Consider the following 15,860-nt stretch of genomic DNA (forward strand, 5'->3'; position numbering starts at 1 on the left):
GGGTGGTCCCTACAGCCTCTGAGACATTTTTCATTTTAACAGGAAGGACAAAACAAAACATTTTGGGAGTGGAGTATGATGGTATACGAAACCAACTAGTTACCCTGCTATGGTTTTGCTAAATGCCTTCATCTTTACGGCTGGGGCATGGAGAGTGGTGGTGAGCTGCTAAATTGTTCCTGCTACTCTAAAAAGATAGTTAGAATGGTACCTTAGGATGTACTTTATAGCTCTTTGTTAGGGAATTCTTGATACCAGGGCCCAAGAAGTAGGAGGGAAATGGGTTTATCCTGCTACCATGCATCCTAAAGACTGGCTACTATTGGTGGGGCAGGGGGATCCTTCTGGGTAAAACAGGCAAATAAGTTTTATTTTAATCAGTATGAACTTATTTTAATATAGATTGGAAAAATGTATCTAGTAGTGGTTTTGAATTTATGGTAGGGATAGAGAATTTCCTACCTAAATAAAGGTCTTTAGGTTAAACAAAAGATAAGTTGACTTAAGGAAACTATTGAGTGAATGACCCCATGGGCTCTATAAGGATATGGCAAAAGCCTTGGTTTAAGTTTGTCCAAAGCTTGGAGTACATTGTTGATCATCTACTCAACAGCCATTCCTAGCCCTCACTCTCTTCTTTCTGGCAGAGGCTGCCTCTCATGCTACAAGCTGGAAATGCCTGATACTTGCATCACTAACCTGTAGTTAGTGAATGATCATGTGACCCAGTCCTGCTCAGTGGGACCTTGGGGGAAGTCTGGGGAGAGCTTCCAGGAAAGACTTTCCTTTTTGATAAAAGCAGACATCCCTTCCTTTTTCCTGTTGGGTGTTTTTGTGTGAGGATAAAATGGATGGGGTTGTGGCAGCACTTTTGGGTTAATGAGGGAGATGTACTTGCATCCTGAGCATCACAGATTGGAAGAGTCGAAGGAACCTGGGTCATTGATGACACTGGTGAGCTGCTCAGCCAGCTGTGAGTTCTCTTATGCCCAGACTGCATCTGTGAGATAAGAAGCTCCTCTTAGTAAAGTCTCATCGTTTGGGGTATTCTTTAACACATTGCTGAAAGTGCCCTGGTAGGACTTTCCACCGTGCACACTCCTCCCTTGGCCCAGTAATGAGCTGCGTTCAGTGGACCCCATGTGCATCTGTCACCCCTAGTTCTCTTATTTTGTTCCTGCTTTGGTTCACCTTCCTAGAATTTTCCCCATTGGCATGGTCTTCATTCCTGGCCCTGTCCTTACCCACTTAGACCTGACAGCGGACAGCTTGCCAGAAGTGAGTGGTGACTGCCTTCTGTCATTGCATTTGCAGACTGTTGTCAGCCTTCTGTACGTGGTCATCTGCCACTTCGCTACACATCAGGGGCAGAACTGTCACCGCAGCAACATGAACATTCTGGAGCTTGTAGGGCAGTTCCTTTGCTTGGAACCTGGTACTTGGGTTTAAGGACCCCAAGTAGCCCAGAACCACGAAAGCCCTTCTAGACTTGTCTGCAGAGATGAAGATGGGACTGTTCGCCATGTTCTCTGAGCTCACACTTCCTGGCACTTTTAGTGCAGTTCCTTCTCTCGTCCCCAGGAAAACAGGCAGGGAAGTTTGGGGTGGCAGCCTGGCTCTATTATGGAGCTCTGAAGCTTCCTGCAGCCTGAGGCTTGAGTCTCACACTGCAGCCAAGAGGCTGGCGTTTCCGACATCTGGTCTATATTTGTTGGCTTTTTCTGTTGCCTGAGACAAACTCCACTCAAACTGGTTTATGTGAAAAGGGAAACTTTTGGTCCCTGAAGCTGAAAAGCCCGAGGGCAGACTGGCTTCAGACACAGAGGATGGTTATGGTGATTGGCCAGGTGTGGTTAGGTGCCTACCCGCAGCAAGTAAGCCCCGTGTGGCCACCCCGTGATTTCGGAGTCGGGGAGCCATGGTCCCTCGGAGAACTGGAGAAGCAGAAGTGTACTGGTTAAAACCATAGACTATGGATGGAGCCAGCATTCCTAGGCTCAGATATGTGTGACCTTGGGCAAAACAAAATACTTAAATCTCTTTGTCCCTAGATCCCTCTGCTGAAAAATGGATAAAATCATAGTCCCCATCTTATAACCTTGTTAAGAATGTCCAGTGTATACATATCTGTAAAAGCGTCTGGTTCGTGGCAAGAGCTATATATGTGAGGATGGTGATGGCAATGATAATGAATAATGGTGAATATATGCCAGGCAGGCGGCTAGGACAGATGGCTACCACGTAAGTCTGAAGAATTAACGGGCCCTCTGCCTGCCACTTGGCAGGCCTTCCAAGGAGTGTGTAAGCTCCGTAAGTGGTAGGAGACCCCTGTCTCTATGAATGGAGAAGCCCAGCCATTCATTGTTTCGGGGGTGGGGAAGGGCGGGCAGTACTCCCTGCAGGCAGCATGCATAGGATTTGGCAGCCGACTTGGAATGATTCTATCTCTGGACACAGTTCCAAGAAGGTCAGCTGGCACCAAGGATGATGAACTGGTCCAGACTCCTCAACTGGCTTGACTCATTTCATTGACCTTTTCCTGTCCATGGCTGGAGACGTGATTAAAGATCTGGCCACACCTGCTTACCAACCTGGCCAGGCTCTCTTTTGGCTGCTGGGGAGACTCCTGCAGTCCTGGAGGGATGCCCTCCTCCTGTGTGACCTTGGAGGAACTGGTGTGCTGCGAGCTCATGGAACAGGCAAGCACAGTCTCCATCTGTGCAAAGGGAATGTGCTAGGCTCCATCCTCTCCCCCTCTGCTATTCTAAGCCCAGGGAATATTCTGGACATTAGTAGAACTTTGTGTAGTCAGTGTTCTTCTACAGAAAGGTCCACATGACAGCATATCAGGCTACCTGAGGAAACTTGATGAACCAGGCTCTGTCCCAGTGACTTCAATCACTGACCCAACCATTCCATGCAAATGGGAATAGACAATATATATATATATAGGCATCAGCCAGTGGAGGACCTCAAAATATGGCAGAGTTCCTGGCTGTTAACTTCTGGTCATCTGCAGGCATGGTCTTGGTCTCCCCTGGTTGGAAACTCTCAATTGTGCTCTCTTGGACCTTGTAGAGAGACCAAGACTCTGGTACCACCATAAGCATTACATATGACATTCTATGAATGCACTTAGAATACTAACCACATACCCAGCCTCCCGAGAGATCGTCTCAGAATAAGAAAAGGGGACTTGTCTCTTGGGGCCAGAACTAGGGTGAGTCAAGCGGGGTACTTGCCCTGGGCACCAAATTTAAGGGGTTCTCACCTGTGTCTGCAGGATGATCGAGGATGGCCCCACTCGCATGACAGGCAGTGAGACCCTTATCAGCCTGGGCCCCTTGGTTCTCCTCCATATCACCTGTCATCCTCCAGCTGGCTCGCTCTGGCTTGTTCACATGGTGGTTTCAGGGCTCCGAGAGGAGCAAGAGAGCATGTCCCAGCACATACCATGTTTGATAATGTCCCGCTGGACAAAGTAGTCTAATGACCAAGCCCAGATTCAGGTGGGAATGAAATAGACTCCACTCTTCATGGGGGTTGTCAGGGGAGAATCTTTGGTCAATCTACTGAGATCCTCTTAACCTGAGTGGTAGAACAGAATTCCTGGGGACCATCACACAGGACTTCATAAAAGATCCACAGATGTTAGTGTGGCTCAGAGAGTCATAGCCAACCTCACAAGAGGACACATCTCATTATTTCCCTGCCCCACATTCCTGTATGATTTAGCCATCTCCAGCTACAAATGGGAAGCTAGGCAATTTCTTGATCATGTCCAAAGACAATGGTGGTTAGGACTGTGAACTCCACAGTCAGACATATCTGAGGTCAGGTCCTGTCTCAGCAAGTTACTCATTAGGGGGACCTTGGATGTATCATTTTCCTTCTCTGTGTCTCAGTTTCCTTCTCTGTAAACTAGGATATTAGTACCAACCACATAGGTTTGTTGTAATAATTTTTTTAAAAAATCCTTAAAATGAAAAAGGGTTAACAACAAACACAACAGCATCAACAGCAAATGGATTAGGAAGCCATTGTGTGAAAGTGCTTAGCACAGTGCCCGCAACACAGGAAGCCCTTGATACAAGTAGCTAAGGGCCTGGAGATTGCTCTCTCTATCCCAGAATCTTGAATATACTCATAATTCTCTACAGTCCTCCACCCCGAGCCTGCCTTTGTGACGTAATTGCTGTCTCCATTTCCATGACTTGACACAAAACCTCCAAGTCTGAGAAAAGAGCCTGGACTTTGGATCCAGACAACCTTGGTGTCAAATTCCATTGCTCTCATTTACTTACTCCTCCAGTGATCTTGGGAAAATAACTTAAGTTCTGTGATCCTTAGTTCATCTCTTTAAAATGAGGAGAATAATACCTAAATCATAGTTCTTTTTTTTTTTTTTTGGTGAATATTCAATGAGAGACTGCTTGAGCCACATCCAGAATAGTGTCTGGCACAAAAAAAAGGCACTCAGCAAATGGTTTCTGAATTATTATTAATCCCTGGATGAGTCTCTCCTACTCAAGAAGGGATGCAGGTTACCTTGTGACCTGCCAAGGAATAACAGCCAATGATAATAGCTAATTTTTGTTGAGCAAGGACTCTGTGCCAGGCAGGACAGAAGTTACAAAAGGATTCCTTAGCTGCTTTGTCTAAAGACACTTTCTTCAACATTTTATGGTTTTAGCAATGATTTCTTACTGTTTATAGTCAAGATGCAGAATAAAACCCATTTTATGCCCTGTGTCCTCCCAGTTACATCACTGGGTCAGGGCAGTTAAAGATGATGCACACTGATGTTGAGCATATCCTTTTGTGTTTTTATTTTATTTTTTAATTTTTAATAAAAGTTTTTTTTTTTTTTTTTGGTAATCCCTACACCTTTGTGGGGCTTGAGCTCATGACCCTGAGATCAGGAGTCACATACTCTTCCGACTGAGCCAGCCAGGCACCCCTCTTTTTGTGCTTTTAAATCCAGTCTTACTTTGTGAAGAAATACATTAAAAATGATAAATTATGAGCTAAATGTTAAAGATTTAATAAAAGGAAAATAGAAGATTTAAAAAGAATGTATATATTAAAAAGAATACGTATATATTATATATATAATGTATGAATATGTATAAAAATGTGTTTGAAAATCTGGTTGAAATGGATGATTTTCTAGGAAATTCTAACTTGCCAATTTTGTCTCAAGAAGAAATTGGAAACCAGAATAGGCGAGTAACCAAAAAAGAAATGAGAACATTGCCCAAGAAACTTTTCTTCTCCCAAAATTATAGGCTTCGTGGGTAAATGGTCTTAAACTTAAGAGGAATGAAGGATTTCTGTGCATTTTAAACTGTATCAGATTACAGAGAAAAAGTAAAACTTCACAATTTTTTTTAATTGAAAGTGAGAGAAATCCAACTCAAATTAGCAATAGGAAGACAGATTGGCTCATGGGAAGGACATTGGGAATGGAATAAGCTTCAGGGACAAGGGCCTCAGATTCCAGAACTGAGGCTGTGATACTTGCAAGGTGCGTTCTCATTATCAGCTGTATCAATTAGCTTTGCTGGGTAACAAAGTATCCCAAAATTTAGTAGCTTGAGGCAACAATCATTTATTTTTTCTCATGATTCTCTGGGCTACTTGGGTGATTCTTCTGATGTGGGTGTATTCGGCTGATCTTTGCTGGGCTCTGTCAAGTTCTTGGTCAGCCAGTTAGTTGGCTGGTGCTGGATCACCTAGGATAGCTTCACTAGCATGACCACCAGTTGGCAGCTTGTTGGCTTAGGCACTTTGTTTCTCTTCCATGAGGTCTCTTTTCCTCTAGCAGGCTGGCCTTGGTACATCCACACACTGGCCTAGGGTTCCAAGCACAGCCAGAGAGGGAAATCCCCAAACCATAGGTGTTTTTCAAGGCTTTATTTGTGTCACACTGGTTATGGCTAAGACCAGATTCAGGGGTGGAGAAATAGGCCTCACCTCTTGATAGGAGGAACTACAAAGTCCTACTACAAAGACGCATTCAGGGGTGGAGAGTTTGTGGCCATTTTGCATTCTGCCACATTGGCCCTCATCATCTGTGTTAGCTGTTGTATTTGCCCTTCTGAATCCACTCTGTTTTCTCCCTGAGAGACAGACCTGTAGGACTGTGTCAGTTGGGGTTCCCTTTACCCCCTGCTTCTGGTTGGGCCCAGCCAGAGGGACCAATAGGAGATTGGAAGGTGAGGGGAGAGTGGGCTGGGTATTTATCATGGGGTCGTCTTGGCTCTCCCCTGTGACCGAGGGTTGCTGCTCCTCTAAAGACAGTTTTCTCTACACGGTTCTCTCCTTGGGTTCCAGGAGCTACTCTTTGCCCTTGTCCCTTGGCTGCCTATCCCCAGTTACTGCACTCTCCCCTCTGGCTTCCCAGCACCATGCCTGTATCTTTACAAGTGGTCCTTTTACAAAGCCTCCCTTAAACTCTCTTAAATTGAGTATGTCATCTGTTTCGGGCTGGGACCCCAACTGGTTTGTCCTTGCCTCCTTTGCCCCTACGGTAGACAGGACACGTCTATAAATAGGTCTATCAGCTTGGTGATAGGGGACCCCATGGGAGAATGGAAATCCCAGTGGAGGAAGTGGGCTTTATTTCTGCATTCATAATCAGGGAAGGGTTCTGATTGGTTGGCCCCTTGTTGTTGGGAGAATGAACTCTTATAGTTTAGCAGGCCTGGTTCATGTGACATCCCTGTGGCTCAGAGAGCAGTGTCTGTTACAAGAAGAGGGGGTGGGAAGCTTTGATGGGCTGACAAAATCAGTAGCCACCACACCTTGTTATTATAAGCTAGCTTGATCACAATTACCAGCATAACCAAATAAAGTTGGCATAAAAAGTAAAACTGTACACTGTGTGTCAACCATACTTCAATTAAAAAAAGTAGACTAGTAGTAGTCTAGATTAACATATGTTAAATAAGATACTTAATGCTATTTAATTCTTGGTATAGACATTGGCTCAAATATACTTTTTTAATGTGAAAGAAACAGTCTGGAAATTAAAATAACAAAGTTTTGGTCAATATAACAAAATACAGGAACCAAGATAAAAGTAAGCCAGCAAGGAATCATGAATTCTGGAAAGTATACATTAAGATGGTAGAAGTGACAGCAGATAATATCAGTTATCTAACAAATGTAAATGGATTGAAATTCTCCACTAAAAGTTGAAAGACTATCAGATTGGATAAACAATGTATAATTCTCGTCAATGTGTAGGAGAAACTTAAAACATAGCTTAAAAATAAAATGGGCAAAGATATACTGCAAAAACACACATAAATGTAAAACATGGTCTTAGTAATACTATCAAAAGAAATAGGATTCAAGCAAAAAGCATACGCAGGAGGAAGAGGAGGGAAAAGGTACTCTAATATTTTACTGGTGAGTGTGTAAATCAGTATAATCCTTCTCCAGGGAAAATTACCAATATTTATCAAAAGCCTTAATGACTTCCTGGACCTAATAATTACCAAACCTAATCCTTTTTGACTTAAGAATTACAATTCTAGAAATTTTTTTGCTGAGGAATTATTTAAGGATATGCAAATTTACTCGGCTAAAGTAATATTCAATGCATCAGTATTCATACTAACAAAAATTTTGAAACTACCTAAATGACTGCCAGTTAGGGTTTCTGTAAGAAAAGCACACCCATATCTGGGTGCTGCACAGTGATTAAAGTGTCACAGTATCTGGGCAGCCTGCCAAAACCTGGAAATGTTCTATATCATGATTGGGATGATGCCTATACAGGTGTACACATTTTTCAAAATTCACAGAACTGTTCCTTATTATAGGCAAATGACACTTCAATAAAGAGCCACAGTAATTAAAATGTTATTGACACGGAAATATAGTCATGAAATATTGGTGAAAAAAGCAGACAACAAAGCATTACGTATGGTGTGATATATCAGAAAACATAAAAATACACACACATGTAAAAACAAAAGGCCACATCTTCTCAACATATTTTAGTGGCCACTTGTCAGTTCTGCTCACTGTCTTATTCCAAACTGTTGCCTGCAGAGTTTGGGAGATCACTTTGGGGTATTCTTTAACTGGTTTCTCCGGTCTTGCTTGTTTTTGGTGCCACTTCACCTCCAGCATGGACTCTGGCTTCCCACTTAATTCAGTTAAAATCAAATGTGAGCGATAGCTTGAGTAGAACTGTAAGCAATTGCAGTTGCTTCTGGGTGTGGTTAAACCTAAGGTCTTCCACCAGCTGGGAGCCTGCTTATCCTTGAATGAGAATCTTCAGATGCCCCTGGTAAGATGCTGGCCCCTGAGAAGCCTTGGCCAATTCTCTGGCCCCAGAGAAGGAGGGTAGTCCCAGCCCTACTCATTTCCTGCCTCTGCATTTGGGGCAGTAAAACATCCCTGTTTTCAGAGAGAAGGCCCACCTCTTCCTATGGCATTGGCTGGGCTTCTTGGCTCAGATAAAGCCACACAACTGTGTACTGAACTCTTCTCAGAGCCTGGGTTGTTCAGTCTCATGTAACACCAACAGGGGACACCCCACAGTTCAGCTCTGATGATGCTCCAAGCCTATCTAGCTCCTTCCAGGAGGCGAAGCAACAGTTAGGGTTCAGCATCCCTCTTGGCATCATGGTAAGATCTCACCATCACCTGGACCAAAGAAGACCTGTTGTATCTCTCAAGGATAAGTAATGTCATGTGTAATTTGGTCTAAATAGGACAGGCAGGCAGTCTGTCTGATCTCTTACCTCTCTCAATCTGAAAGCGCATCCTTCTGCTGAAGATACATTCTATTTATGTTATGTAACATTGCAGTCTCTAACTTCTGCCTTCACAACACAAGTGCTCAGTAATCAGAGTGTGTGTTACCAAATGCCAAAAGAACACCTTACGGGGGTGCTTGGAGGTGCTCTGATGGTTGGCCTGTCTAGCTCCGAGGCTAGGCTGTCATTAAATATCCGAAGAGCTGTTGTATAGATTTTTTTTTTTTTATCTCTAGCTTCAAAGGAAAGAATCAGAACTGGGGACCATCTGTTTGGGCTAAAGAAGAGGAGCCCAAACCAACGGGTTGCTGTGTAAGGATATTAACTCCCCATCTCAGTGGAGCAGAGATCAGTTGTCATGGATGATGTGCTAGATGTGGGTTTCTACCACATTGGTGGTTCTTTCACTGGTGGTGTTTGGTTGCGTGCAAAGGGAAGCCCCCTTTGGTTAACTCGAGTTAGAAAGGAATTTATTGGGAAAGCTGTGATGCACTTTAGAGAATTGGAAGAAAACTGGAATGATCAGACCAGCTGTATCTGATTTTGGTCCTTGTGTTGCTTTGGTTTTAAATTCACATTCCAGAAGAAGAAAGATTATTTGGTCAAGTTCATGTTACCTAAGTAGCCCTTGGTTGGGTCTTTACAGTGTTCCCTCCCAGAGTAAACACAGTAAACACTGTGGGTGGGATGGCTTTCAAAGGGAAAATGAGGCATTGCTACAAAAAAAAAAAAAAAAAAGGAAACAGAGAGGTTTGACAGATCAAAACCACACACCACCACTACAATTTCTAAATGGTGCTTTGTGGAATATAGATAGGTTGACTGCTTAAGGATTATTTGGGGAGCCTGCTAAAACCAGACTTCACCTGAAAAAGTACAGACAAGAGCCTGGAAATAGGTATTTTAAAGTCCTTCAGGTAATTGGGTTGCTGAGTTTGGAAACCAGTGTAAGGCAGTACCATGTTGTGGCTCTGAAACCCGAGTGGCTGTGTTTGCATACCGCATCTGCCACTCACTCACTGTCTGGATCATCTTGGGCCAGTGACCTGACTTCTGCCTCAGTTTTCTCATCTGTAAAAAGAGGATAAAATGAAGATCAGATGAGTTAATCCACGTTAAGGGCTTCGTGCCACACCTGACACCGGATACTTGCTAATATTCTAACCACGGATGGTCCTTTCACGTTTAGGGAGCAAATTTCAAAAGTCCAGGCTTGTTTTTGGCACGGCATGCATCCATCTTGCCTGCCACGAAATGGAAATATGTAGACACCTCCCATGGGCTGGTTGGAGGGAGAGTCTAACACAACAATGGCGGTGTGATAAAATGCGCTTCTTCCAACCAACTCGTGGAGCGAGTGCCCCGCGATCCCTGGGCTCCCGTTGGCTGAGTGCCTGCAGAAGCAGTGTGGAGAAGGCAGAAAGAATTGCTTCTCAATAACCCCTTGTGTCTCACTCTCATAAAGACACAGAGCTTCATGCTGTGGAGGAAGAAGCAAATCCCTGATGCGTGGCGTCCCTAGAACAGAAACGAGCTGTTTCTTCTGTGCAGAAAAGGGCAGGGCTGCCGTGATTTGAATGAGGTGCAGATGTCCCATCTTATGAATTATTTTGGCTTCTCCTAGTTGGGGGCAGACCAGCCTCAGAGCCTGATAAAGGCAATTTCCCAGAGATTTAGCCCGTGGAGGCTACGGGCTTGGGGGAGGCAGAGAAATCAAAAGGCAGATGACCCTGGAGAGAGGCAGCCCGCAGGGATGTGAAAGGCACAGGTCCCGGAGTCAAAAGACCTCATTTCTAGTCTCCTACTGTCTCTTAACTTTTAGTATTCCCAATGGCTCCCCCTACCTCCAGTGGCCTGGAATTCTAGGATTTCTAAATGCAGTATTTTTATTTTTTTAAAGTTTCTTTTTAAAATTTTCTTTTTCTTTTTTTTTTTTGTAATCTCTACACCCAACATGAGGCTCGAACTCACGTTCCTGGGATCGAGAGTCGCATGCTCTTCTGACTGAGCCAGCCAGGTGCTACCTCGATACAGTATTTTTTAAAATGTAGTAACATCCAAGGGCCAGCATTCATAGGTATAATTCTGTTTTAAGCACTTCGCATAGAATAACTCTTTATTCTTCCTCACACTCTAGAAATCCCATTGCTATCATCCCTATTTTACAGATGAGGAAACTGGGGCACTCAGACTAAGTGACTTGCCCCAGGTCACAAGACTAGTGAGTGGTAGAGCCAGGATTTGAACCCAGGCAGCCTTGCCCCCAGGGCCGTGTTCTTATTCAGTACCTCCAGGTACCTCATAACTGCAGCCCTGTCCACCTGGACAAATCTCACTGAAGCAGACAACCCTCTTCTCTGAGAACGGCCTTTCCAGAGAAGGCACCCCCTGAAGCTTGGGGATGCTATGGCCTTGGCCCTGTTTGGGGGGCCACATGCATGTGGACATCTATCCCAAGCTGGACCGATCAGATTCTTTCTTTAGGGATTTAGAATTTGGAATTAAGGGTGCTGGTTTTAGTCTGCAGGGGTCACGTGGTTTTTGAAAACTGTTTATGGGGCATGAAAAGTGACCATCTTGATGAATTACCGCACAGCAAACATTTCCCTGGAACCAGAAGCCCTTCTGGGTCCCTGTCTACTTCCCCTACCTCCAACCCCTTCCATAAGACCAGGACCCAGGCCAGCAGTAGTTTGCTGGCTTTTTTTTCCCCCCATTGAACTATTTATTGTCATTTTACTTTATTTTATTTCACTTCATTATATTTCAGAAAGAACACTTAACATAAGATCTACCCTCTTAACATACTTAAATAAAAGATTTTATTATTTATTTATTTACAGAGAGGAAGAACGCATGAGCGGGGGGGGGGGTGCGGGGAGGAGAGGAGCAGAGGGAGAGGGAGGGAGAGAGAATCCCAAGCAGACCCTGCACTGAGCGCAGAGCCCGACACAGGGCTTGATCTCATGACCCTGAGATCATGACCTGAGCTGAAACCAGGAGTCAGACGCTCAGCCGACTGCGCCACGCAGGCACCCCCCACAACACACTTTTAAGAACACAATACAGGGGCGCCTGGGTGGCTCAGATGGTTAAGCGTCTGCCTTCAGCTCAGGTCATGATCCCAGAGTCCTGGGACCGAGTCCGCATAGGGCTCCCTGCTTCTCCCTCTGCCATTCTCTCTCTCTCTCTCTCTGTCTCTCATGAATAAATAAAATCTTAAAAAAAAAAAAAACACAATACAATACTGTTGACCACAGGCACAATATTGTGCAGCTAGAGTTTACTCATATTGTTTAACTGCAACTTGATGCCCATCGATTGGTAACTCCTCCTTTCCCCCCTCTCGCCAGCGTCTGGCAGACACCATTCCAGTCTTTGATTCTGTGAGTTTGACTGTTTTAGACATCTCATCTGAGTGGAATTATGCAGTGTTTGTCTTTCCGTGTCTGGCTTGGTTCACTGACATCACATCCTCGCAGTTCATCCATGCCCCACATGGCAGTATTTCCTTCTTTTTGAAAGCCTGAATAATACTCCATTGTATGTATATACCACATTGTCTTTATTCAACCATCTGTTGACGGACATTTAGGCTGCTTCCACGTCTTGGCTATTGTGAATAGTGCTGTAGTGAACATAGTGTGCAGATACCCCTTCGAGATCCTGATTTCATTTCTTTTGGATAAATACCCAGAAGTGGGACTGCTGGATCATATGGTGGATCTATTTTTTATTTTTTGAGGACCCTCCAAGTGGGCTAAGGACCTGAATAGACATTTCTCCAGAGAAGACCTACAAATGGCCAACAGGTACATGAAAAAAAAGTGCTCAGCATCACTCATGGTCAGGAAATGTGAATCAAACCCACAATGAGATGCCACCTCACACCTGTCAGGATCGCTGTTATCAAAACAAAGCCAAAAGACAACACGTGTTGGCGAAGATGTGGAGAAATAGGAGGTCTCACACACTGTTGGTGGGATGCAAAATGGTGCGGGTGCTGTGGAAAACAGTGTGCCTTCTTTTGAAGTCTCTACAAATAGAATTATCCAGTAGAACCTCTCTTTCCTTTCTCCTCTGTGTTTTGTTTGTGGCCCACACGACTTTGGAAGGACGCATTCCATTCCATTTATCAGGATTTCCAACTTCAAAGCCAGCGGTGGCGGGGGCTGGCAGATAAGTAAATGAATCGAATGTGTGATAACAGCGAGTGTCCATCTGGTGTGTGTGCACCCCGTCTGGAAGGAGAAGCCTCTACCCAGCTCCAGTTTTGTTTTGTTTTTTTTTAATTCCTGCTTTTTAAAAGACCAAAAGTCCAGATTTTTTCATTTTTTTCAAGAGAAGTCTGAATCTCCTAAATTTAGATGTTGACAGATAACCTGAGAATGACAACTGCCGTGTATTTTAAGCACATTTTTGGGACTGGGTTCATGCTGTGCACCACCAGTTAAAACCTCTACGTTTGTAGGTGGGAACTGTCCGTGGAAGGTCTCTCCCACCCTCCTTCTAAAGGGAGAAGAGAAAATGTGGATTTGGTCAATTGAGGCTTCTTTGAGGAGTATGGGGAGGGAGCAGCAGTCGAAGGCGGAGAGTCTTAAAAGTATGCAGAGGTCCCTTGACCCTGGTGGCTGGGTGGAGCTTTAAATTGGCTAGGGCATCCCTTTCTCGCTCTGTCTCTGGACCCTGCCTCCTTAGGGAAGCAGCTGCCGGTACTGGTCTCTTATGTTCTAGCACTCTCCAAGTCCAGTGGGATGGGCCGGGGCTCTGGCAGTCCCATACCTCACCTGAAGGCTTTGGGGGGGGGGTCATTTATCACTCTGCATAATTATCAGGTGCCTCTGCTGCCAGGGGCTTGCATAGACACCTTCCAGGACTCACCTTGGCTTCCTGTGTTTGGTCAGCGGCCCTCATCATCAGGCCTTGCTATTCTAATTTGGGAGAATGAGGCCAGTTCAAGTCTCACCGTTTCCAGATAGTGAAAAACATTTGGAGAGTTTTTGGCATTTACTCAGCACCTTCCCCTGATTTCTGGGCTGAAATGGATTCTTCTATTTTTAAACATTTTTGGGGGGAGTGCATTTTTAGTGGTAGTTTGGGAGTGAGGGCAGAGTGAAACGTTCAGGCTCAGGTTTGTGTCTTGCATGTTAAGAGTGTGGACTCTGGGGCTCCTGGGTGGCTCCGTCGGTTAAGCGTCCGACTCTTGGTTTTGGCTCAGGTCATGATCTCAGGGCCCTGGGGTTGAACTCTTCTCAGTCTCCGTGCTCAGCGGGGAGTCGGCTTGAGATTCTCTCTTCCTCTCCCTCTGTTCCTCCTGCTCATGCCCTCTCTCTCTTAAATAAATAAATAAATCTTAAAAAAAAAAAAAAGGAATGTGAACTCTGGAGCCGGCCTGCCTGGGTTCAAAGCTCAGCTTTGCTACATACTAGCCATGTGACTGTGGATAAGTGACTTACTCTGGCTGTGCCCCTGTTTCTACATTTTCAAGATGAGGATGGTAATGTGCCTACTTCCTGTTGTATTCAACAAGTTGTGAGTATTAAATAAGGTAATGTATGCAAAAAGCTTAACACAGTCCCTGGCATATTATGTAAGTGCTTGACTCAGAATCTTGGACCCGATTTTGCTTTCAATCCTGGCTTTGCCGTCCAGGCTCTGCTCCGTAATTCTGCACCTCAGCCCTTCCTCGTGCAACTTTCTGTCTTTGTTCTTCTCCACCCTTCAGCTGTGATTTTCCAGAATCCTGCTGAGCAATGGTCCCTTCTTGGGGCTTCTTTTTCTGTGTTCCTAGACTTGCCCTACCCGCCTGTTCTCTCCATTGTCAGCTCCTGGCTAGTATTTATAGCTAACATTTATATAATGCCTCTCCTTTGCCAGGCACTGTTCTAAGTGATTTATATGCATGAACTCATTGAAACGTCACCCATGAGAAAGATCCCTTTTCTGTGCTCATCCTACAGAGAAGTTAGCTGACTTCGCCAGGTCATGCAACTAATACAAAGCTGAGTCTGAACTTGAACTTGGTCTGGCTCTCGAGCCTGCTCTCACCCAGCATGATACGCTGCCACCTGCTCTTCTCCATCCCCAGAGACAGGACCTCAGCCCAGGCTCCATTCCCCGTCCCTGGACCAGTAGCCTCTTGTTCTGATTTGCCGATTCCTCTCTGTCCCACCAGCCTGTCACCTCCACACTGCAGGGGAGTCATCTTTCCAAAAACCAGATGCGATCATGTCATCGTCCTTGTTGGAAACATGTCGGTGGCTTCCAACTGTTCTTGGGGCAAAGCTGATAGTGGGACGTGGCTGCTAAGCAGGGTTGTCAAACATCTCTCTTCCTTTGCCATGCTGACCCATCCACAGACCCGCTTGTTCTGTTGCATTGGAATCCCAAAGGGTTTGTGTGCCTGTTAAGCCTGTCATTCTCACAGAGTCCCCTTTGGAAGAGAAACTGTAGGGTCACCCTACTCAGATGCTGCTTCTGTGCTGGGCTCTATCTCTCTTCTTCTCCCGAGATCAGTGAGGCTCCATCCTGGTTGCTTATCTCTTTCATCTGCGGAGCTGTAGAACCCCATAGTGGTGCCTGGGCCTGTCCCAGACAAACCACTCAGAATCTCTGATTGATTCAAAGCCTCCCAATTGACTTTATTGTGCATCCAAGGTTAAGAACCCTGGTTGACTTGAAACTCATCCTCCAGACCACAGCTCAAGCGTCGCCTCCTTAGGGAAGCCCTCCCTGACCTCCCTGACCAGGTCCGTTCCCCCGATTTTTTACTCTTAGAGCACCACATACCTCTGCTTGCTGTCACACATCACAGGGTGACTTTACATTTACTTACATGGTGACAAAGAGCCCAGATTATGCATCCAAATCACTAGCTGTGTGACCTTGGGCCAGTGACTTAACGTCTCTGTGCCTCAGTTTTCTCCCCAATAAAATGTGATAATAATAAACCTATTTCACATGATCAGTGAGGGTCAGGTGTGTTAATTATATGTAAAGTTCTTAGGATGGTGCCTGGCATATGTTAGCTGTTACTCTCATCCTAATACCGTTGACCATTGAACACATGGGTTTAAACTGCAT

The 15,860-nt window shown here is 45.0% G+C and overlaps 1 protein-coding gene across 3 annotated transcripts in view; it reads left to right on the top strand.

The window, feature by feature from the left end:
• Window positions 1-15,860, top strand: part of PRKCB (protein kinase C beta) — a 316,975-nt gene that overhangs the window by 132,404 nt on the left and 168,711 nt on the right. The gene's annotated exons all lie outside the window — the stretch shown is intronic.

The sequence above is a fragment of the Eumetopias jubatus genome, unplaced genomic scaffold (assembly GCF_037043125.1).
Source record: "Eumetopias jubatus isolate StellerSeaLion01/CBP00866 unplaced genomic scaffold, mEumJub1_p1.0 scaffold_12, whole genome shotgun sequence".
NCBI lineage: Eukaryota > Metazoa > Chordata > Mammalia > Carnivora > Otariidae > Eumetopias > Eumetopias jubatus.